At 43.5% G+C, this 8,837-nt stretch overlaps 1 pseudogene across 1 annotated transcript; it reads left to right on the top strand.

The window, feature by feature from the left end:
* The first annotated feature begins 4,881 nt into the window (after positions 1 to 4,881).
* On the top strand, positions 4,882 to 7,703 carry LOC306637650 (keratin, type I cytoskeletal 18-like; annotated as a pseudogene). The gene has a single exon. The product of its transcript is annotated as a keratin, type I cytoskeletal 18-like (transcript).
* The last annotated feature ends 1,134 nt before the right edge of the window (positions 7,704 to 8,837 follow it).

Below are 8,837 nucleotides of genomic sequence, written 5' to 3'. Positions count from 1 at the left end.
TTCTTAGAATGAAGGGAATTAGAATGTAACTGGATATAAGATTATAGAGCCAGTTTCAGTTTTCTTAGATGTGATAATGCTTTTGTATTACAACAGATTGTTCTTATTCCTAAGAGATACTTATTGAAAGTATTTTGTGTCAAAGTGTCATGATATCTGTAACTTCCAAATGGATCAACAACAACAAATCAGAGGATAGATAAACATACTCATAAAATATTAACATTGTTAAAAATTTAAATGAACTTTAAATTTACATTGTTAAATGTAAAATGAACAGGATTTTTGTTTTACTAGCCTTTCAATTTCTTTCAATGTCGAAAATATTTTCATTATAGAAAGTTGGGGGGACAAGCTGGGGGTGTAGCTCAGTGGTAGAGTGTTCTCTAGAGTGGTCAAGACCCCAGGTTTGATTCCTAGCAATACACACACACACACACACACACACACACACACACACACACACTCATATTTGGGAGGAAATCAATTAGCCCTTTTAATGCAGGGATTCTGAATTACTCCACGTAGCCCCTGAATCACCTGAAGAGGGGTCCATGGTTGTGCTTTAAGGACCTAGGACTCCATGTCCGCTACCTTCTTCCCTACAACTATTAGAGACAGTCTGCTTGCCCATTTCTCTGGAGAGAAGTTCTGTTACCCTTTTCAGACATTGTGTGTGTGTGTGTTTGTGTGTGTGAGTGATAGGTCTCACTATATTGCCCAGGTTGGTCGTAAACTCCTGGACTCAAACCACTCTCCCACCTCAGCCTCCTGAGAAGCTGGGACCACAGGCAAGGAACACAACACTACATGTGACTCAGGTTTTTTCAAAGACGTCCCATGACTTCAGAAAGGCTGAGACCTTAAGGCTTTCCTCAACAATTTATGACTATTGGCTAAAGCTGTCTGAGATTTTTGGACTGCCAGACATTATTTCCCTGCTGTTCAAATCACGTGTTGGGGATAGCTGCTTGAAGTCATAGGCTCTTAATCTGAAGGGAACCTGAGAGATAGGCCTTGTCCAAGAGAAAAACTGAGATATAGGTCTTGTCCAAGCTCAATTGAATAACTTAGTGGCAGCAGAAGAAGAAATAAAGGCCAGGTGTCCTGATACCCAGGTCTCCACTCTGTTTATTTATTCAAATAACCAGCAGATGGGCCGGGAATTTAACTCAGTAGTAGAACTCCTGTCTAGCATGTCCCCAAGCCCTGGATTTGATCCTCAACATCACAAAAGCAAAAACAAAACAAAACAAAACAAAAAAATCCCCAAAGAACCAGCTTTGTACATCACTTATAGTTTCTATCTAAACCAGAAAAGTCAGCAAGCATCCTTCTGCAGAAGAACTGCCTGACCTCTTTCTCCTCCCACTTCCTTCTCTGACATCCACACAAAAATCCAACCTGGACTCACTCAGTTTCCTTGCGATTCTGACACACACCACCCTGGTGCTTTTGCTCTGGCTGGTCCCCATCTTCCTTTTCAGGGCTCTTCCTCCAGATATTTGCTTGGCTAACTGCCACCCCGCCTCCCACCCGCCACCATTTTTTTTTTTTTTTTTTTTTTTTTTTGGTACTGGAGCTTGAACCCAGGGAGACTTAATCTCTGAGCCACATCCCCAGACCTTTTTATTTTTTATTTTGAGACAGAGTCTTACTAAATTGCCTAGGGCCTCACTAAATTGCTGAGGTTGGTCTTGAACTTTTGATCCTCTTGCCTCAGCCTCCCAAGCCACTGGGATTACAGACATGTGCCACTGTGTCCAGTTCCACCCTCCTTTTCAAGTCTGCTCACTTCACCTTCTCCACAGGAAGAACCCTTACCACCCTGCTTACTACTGCAACTCCCTCCACCACCACCCTAACAACACTTAATCCAACAGCTTATTTTTTCCATTTCATCTGTCCAATTTTAATATCCTATACAATTTCTTGTTTACTATGCTTTGTATCTCATTGACTACAAGCTCCACGGGGATCCATTTTTGTTTGCAGTGCTGGGGATTGAACCTAAGACCTTACACATACTAGACAAGTACTCTACCACTGAGCTAAACCCCCAACCAGGGATCCTTGTTTTATTTGCTGATAGATCCCAGTACTTGGAGCAGTGCCTGACATAAAAGTAGGTACTCAATCCTGGAAATTTTTGCGGAATGAGTGAATATTCTATCTACAAATCAGGACATCATTTCAACTAAAGTCTTGATAAGGGAACCACAGAGTCCAAAGAAATAGATAGGAAAGTTTGGGAAGATGTTGCACCCGATGTTTTATGCTTATTTAAAAGTCAAGGCTTAAACCTTTGGTTTGATGAAATATACAAATGAACATTTGACCAAAGAGCTCGGCGCTGCTTTGCAGTGTCCTCTAGCACTGCTCAGACAAAACAGATCAGCAGCATCTCTCCTGCCTGAGGGCTTACATGTTGCAATTCTCTTATAATAAGTTCCTAAATATTTAATACTTGAATGACTTCCTAGTAGGGTGTTGATTTACTACATCACAGGCATAATTAAGAGGCATCAGTTCAGGTCTATTGGGATTAAGTTTAAAGCCCGAAAGCTAAACTTTCAGAGCCAAGCAAATCAGAAAGCAGCCAGCACATGATGCAGAGGAACACTGACACACAAGCTCAAACTTGCAGCTGTATTTCTAAGATCCCCACCTTTGCTTTGGGCTAAGTGAACCTTGTTCTGAGGCCTGTGAGTGAAGCTAAGGTGGAGCTACTATGTTAAGCCTGCTGTTGGCGGGTGTGTGATGGGTTCCACAAGAACCACACTGTAGTTTTTAAGCTTGGGAAGAAGACCCCAGTCTGGTATTGACGGAGATGGTCAATTCTCATCTACAAGTGTGGGTGTAGATACTCACTGCTAAATATCACCAGAATTAAAGCTCACCCTCAGTGTCAGCCTCTAGCAATTAAACACTCATGGTTTTTGTTTTTGGTACCAAGGATTGAACCCAGGGAGGCTTAACCCCTTTTTCATGTGGTTTTTTTTTTTTTTTTTTTTTTTTTTTTGAAACAGGGTCTCACTGAGTTGCTCAGGGCCTTGCTGAGTTATTTAGGGCCTTACTAAATTGCTGAGTCTGGCTTTGAACTTGAGATTCTCCTGCCTCAGCCTCCTGAGCTGCTGGCATTATAGGCATGAGCCACAGCATCTGGCAACACTGGTGTGTTTTGCTAGTGACTTTTCATTGTAAGTATGCATGTATCATAGCACCATGACCTGAAGTCACATATTAACAAGTGGACTGACTGGTAAGAGATTTTGAAAAGCTCTGGCAAAATGTGGTCAAGTTTCCTTGCCCAACCTTCAGCATGTTGCACACCTGGGCCTTCCAGAGGTTTTCCCAAATCACAAAGTCCCAGTGGGCCCATCCCATCTCCTTTTTTCAGTGCAGAGTTACTTGAATCATCTTTGGCCTTCATTCGCATTGATAAACCATTGCCTCTCTTCATATGTTGCTGGATTGCCGTAAATAAGGAAAAGAGATTTGATGAGAGTTTTCTTCTCTGTCTGTCTCTCTCTCTGTCTTTGGTATTGGGAATTGAACCCAGGAGCACTTTACCTCTGAGCTTCATTCCCAGTCCTTTTTATTTTTTTTTGGAGACAGGGTCTCACTAAGTTGCTGAGGTTCTGAGGTTCTCATTAAGTTACTGAGGCTGGCCTTGAACTTACAATTCTCCTGCCTCAGCTTCCTGACTTGCTGAGATTGCAGGTGTGTGCTGCCATGCCCAGCTCTCAATCACTTCTTTAAAAGTCTTGCTTCCAAATAGTCACATTCTGGGGCACTTTACTGCTGAGTGCCCAGGGATGCTTTACCACTGAACCAGTTACCCAACTTTTTAAATATTTTATTTAGAGACAGGGTCTCACTGAGTTGCTTAGGGTCTTGCTAAGTTGCTGAAACTGGCTTTGAACTTGTGCCTCAGGCTCTGGAGCTGCTGGGATTACAGGTGTGTGCCACTGTGCCCAGAAGCCCTTTTTATTTATTTATTTAATTAATTATTTTATTTTGAGATCGGGTCTTGCTAAGTTGTTGAAGCTGGCCTTGAACTTGTGATCCTCTTACCTCAGCCTCCCAAATTGTTGGGATTACAGGTGGCACCATGGTGCCCAGCTCCCCTCAACACTCTTTATCCCCATTTCTTGATTTGTTTTATGCCATAGCATCAATTGCCACCTGCCATGTTATAGACAGCATTTTATTTATTGTCTACCTCCCACTATCCACTAGAATGTAATGTCTACAAGGCCATTTTGTCCATTGCTCTCTCCCTTATCTAGAAATATTCTTAGCACATAGAGGATGTTTGACAGATGTTTGTCATTGAATGAATGACTCTTATTCTCCCAGTTCTGCCCTTTCCTCTCTCACCACTGTTCACGATTGTCCCCATGCTGACTGCTGGGCTCCATGGACTCCCATTTGGTCTATACCAGGATCTATGGCTTGAAACAGTGGAGGAACGAACTTCATGAATGTGACCAATGAATGAGAATCTGAATGATGGTGTGCCCCAGGTGCCCTTGCACCTCACTGAGGCTCTCCAGAAGGCCAGACACCTGATGCTTAGGTCTCCTCACATGTGCCTTCTCTGAGGACTACACCTCCATTCAGGGTCTCCATCACTACTAATCTTCAGCAGCCTGCTCTCTGTGCCCAGTCACTCCCATACCTCTCCTCTTCTAGATTTTGCTACTGTCTTTCCAGACTTGCTGGGAAGATTTAAGCTCCTGGCTCATCAGTTCACCCTCAGAGGCACCAGGACCTGCTCTTCATGTGATGCACAAATGAAGAATAAACACTGTGGATTTAATTTCTCAATTGTTTTCTTTCTTTCTTTTTTCTTTCTTTTTGCGGTGCCGGGGATTTGAACCCAGGGCCTTGTGCTTGCGAGGCAAACGCTCTACCAACTGAGCTATATCTCCAGCCCTGTTTTCTTTCTTGAACAACATTATCAATTCTTGCATGTCTCCGGATAGGGGTGTAGCTCAGTGGTAAAGAACTCAATTAGCATGTGCCAGGGCATGAATTCGATTCCTAGTACTGCAAAAACACAAAATCTACTTGCATGTATCATCCTCTTGAATTATCAGAGCCTGATGCTATCATCTAAAATAGGGAAAGATGAGAGTCATTTGCTTCTCTGTTTCTCTGTCTGAAAAAAGGTGAGTCATATTATTTTTGGAGTCTATGAATCCAGCAAGCACATTAACAGCTTTGCATGACACTTTTGACAAACAGCACCTATTTAATATAAAAATGTCTAATAAATGTTTGCTGACAGGAATGACAATGACAATTGAATGTGAGCTGAAGGACATCTACTTAATGTCAAAGTTCCCTTTTATCATTATGTCTGACAGCCACTTAGGATCTATAAAATGACTATCAATCACTGTATATTAGCATTAATTTTTAATTGCTAAACGTTTTCACAACCAGAAGGATCTAGACACAGAGGTCAACTAAAAGCAAAGGGGAGAGAGCACTGTCTCTTTGTAGTCTATTCTGCTCTGTTGTGTAACTGGTACTTTATCTGGAAAAAAAAATCGTCTCCTCGGGTGTTGGTTTCTATCTAGGCTTATTGGCATGCATTCAACCTGTGTTATTCCGCCTTGGTTTCGTCATTCTGCTTTATTTGATGTGAAACCTGTTTCAAAATGTAGCTCTTCTCAGAAGAGTGCCTGCTATTCTCCTACAGTCTGTCCTGAATGGAGGCTTTCTGCACCTGCCTGAGGCCAGTTTTGGGCCCCACACCTGGACAGGTGACGTTCCTGGACACAATGCCCTCCCAACACACACACCAGGAGCATCCTTTGGTAAACACTAGCTCTGCTGGTCTGCAGCCACCACCAAGATCTCTGGTTTCACTCTTGCTGTGATTCTGAGGTCAGTGTTAAGGATAGTGAACTTTTCAAAACAGTCTTCCCTTTCTTCTCTAATCTGGTAGAAAAACAAATCCTGAGTTAGGAACCAATCAAGTTGAAGAGAGTGAGGTTAAGCCAAATAATATTGCACTTGACTTTCTCTGACGCCAATTCCCAGAACCTCTGGAGAGGTGTGAGAATCTGTGGCAGGGGTTGTTTGGTTGCTTGGCTACTAGGGCTACTGCAGGGCACCCAGGTACCATAGTTCAGGGAGGACGAAGAAAGGAAAAGGGTTTTCTCCTCTATATTGCTGTCTCCTCCCATCACCTACCCCCACCAACCTCAAAAAGGGTCTTAAGAAGCCTGGTGGGTGGTATGCCTGTAAGGCTAAGGCAGGAGAATTGTTGAAGCCCAGTCATGGGCCAGCCTGCGCAACATAGTAAGATTCCATCTAAAAAAAAAAAAAAGAAAAGAAAACAACCAGTGCAGCCCAAAGTCAAATCCTGGTATCTTGCCTTTCTCTCTGGACAGTAGGAACTTCACCACTACTTCACCATCTTCTCCATCAACTGCTGGTCCTGGGGTCTGGCTAGTCTCCCAGTTATTGGGTCCAACCCACCAGCAGAGCAGCCAGCATCTGTGAGGTGCCAGGGGTTCAGGTTCCTGGTTCTTCATGTATCACTCCACCAATTTTGTGGGTTACTATGGGTCCTAGGGGATGACTGGGGGTTTTTGGGAATGGGTGGCATCTAAAGCAAGTAGACTATGCAAGACCTGAACAATTGCCTGGCTTCCTACCTGCACAGAGTGAGGAGGCTGGAGGGCAAAATCCAGGAACATCTGGAGAAGAAGGTGCCCCAGGTCAGAGACTGGGGGCATTACTTCAAGACTACTGAGGAGCTGCAGGCTCAGATCTTTGCAAATTATGTGGACAATGCCTGCATCATGCTGGAGGTTGATAGTGCTGATGACTTTAGAGTCAAGTATGAGACCGAGCTGGTCATGTGCCAGTCTATGAAGAGAGACATCCATGGGCTCTGCAAGGTCACTGATGACACCAATATCACTCAGCTGCAGCTGGAGATGGAAATCAAAGCTCTCAAAGAGGAACTGCTGTTCATAAAGAAGAACTTTGAGGAGGAGGTCAAAGGCCTTCAAGGCCAGATTGGCAGCTCTGGGTTGACCATGGAGGTGGATGCCTCAAAACCTCAGGACCTCAGTAAGATCATGGCAGACATCTGGGCCTAGTATGATGAGCTGATTCAAAAGAACCAAGAGGATCTGGACAAGTACTGATCTCAGCAGATGGAGGAGAGCACCACAAGGGCCACTTCTCGGTTCACAGAAATCAGAGCTGCCAAGATGATGCTCATGGGGCTGAGACACACTGCCCAGTTCTTGGAGATCTACTTGGACTCCATGAGAAAACAAAGGCCAGTTTTTAGAGAACAGTCTGAGGAACATGAAGGCCCTGCTACATCATGGCAATGGAGAAGATCAACAGGGTCCTGCTGCACCTGGAATCAGAACTGGCAGAGGAACAGTGCCTGATAGGACTAGGAGGCCCTGCTGCACATCAAGGTCAAATTGGAGGCTGAGATTGCCGCTTACTGCTGCCTGCTGGAAGATGGGGAGGACTTCAGTCTCAGTGATGACCTGGACAGCAGCAACTCCATACAAACCATCCAAAACACCATTACCCACAGGATCGTGGATGGAAAAATGGTGTCTGAGACCAATGGCACCAAAGTGCTGAGGCAGCAGGAGCAGGAGACCCTAGGGGAATGGGAGACCAATAAAAATTCAGAGATCACTAGACATTAAAAAAAAAAAAAAGGCTGGGCAAGGTGGCACCCAACTGTAATCCTATGGCCTCGGCCACCTATAATCCTGTGACTGAGACAGAAGGATTGTAAGTTCAAGGCCAGCCTCAGCTACTTAGTGAGACCCTGTCTCTAAATAAAATATAAAAAGGGCTGGGGATGTGATTCAATGGTAACGCACCACTGGGTTCAATCCCCAGTACCGAAAAAAAATAAAAAATAAAAAAGATTACTAAGAACTGGGCTGTCACAGACTGTGGAACCAACCTAGATGTCCTTCAATTGATGAATGGATAAAGAAACTGTGGTATATATGTACAATGGAATATTACTCAGCTATAAAGAGTAATGAAATTATGACATTTGCAGGCAAATGGATGAAATTGGAGAATATCATGCTAAGAATATCATGATAAGCCAATCTCAAAAATCCAAAAGAGGAATGATCTCACTGATAAGCAGATGATGACACATAATGGGGAGTGGAAGGGGGGCAAGCATGGAGGAAGGAGGGACTGTATAGAGGGAAAAGAGGAGTGGGAGGGGTGGGGGGGAAGGAAAAAAATAACAGAATGAATCAAACAACATTACCCTATGTAAATGTATGATTATCCAAATGGTATGCTGCTACTCCATGTACAAAGAGAAACAACATATATCCCATTTGTTTACAATTAAAATAAAATTTAAAAAAAGAACTGGGCTGTCAGTATCATCCTTCTTTTGGAAAACTATAAGGTGTCCCAGGTAAAACTGGAGAATATCTGACTTGGAAGAAAATGTTGAGTTCTCAGGGGTAGAACTGTGGCTCAGTGGTAGTGCTCTTGCCTAGGCTGTGTGAGGCACTGAGTTCGAATCTCAGCACCACATATAAATAAATAAATAGTTAATGGTCCATCAACAACTATAAAAAATTTTTAAAAAAGAAAATGTTGAGCTCTCAAGTATAACAGCTTCATTGAACTGATGGGAAATTGAGGTTCAGAGAAGGAAGGAAGCTTTACCAAGGTGACACAGTTGTGGGCAGAGCTGGCAATAGAATCCAGGGTCCTTTGAACCCCTTTCCCTCTGCTCCCACTCCTACCCTCACCTACATTTTCCCAAAGTGTAGTCTTGCCCCCTAAAACTAGCTCCT

This window comes from Sciurus vulgaris (genome assembly GCF_902686455.1).
Source record: "Sciurus vulgaris genome assembly, chromosome: 10".
Taxonomy (NCBI): Eukaryota; Metazoa; Chordata; class Mammalia; order Rodentia; family Sciuridae; genus Sciurus; species Sciurus vulgaris.
This window is presented reverse-complemented; position numbering and strand designations above follow the sequence as displayed.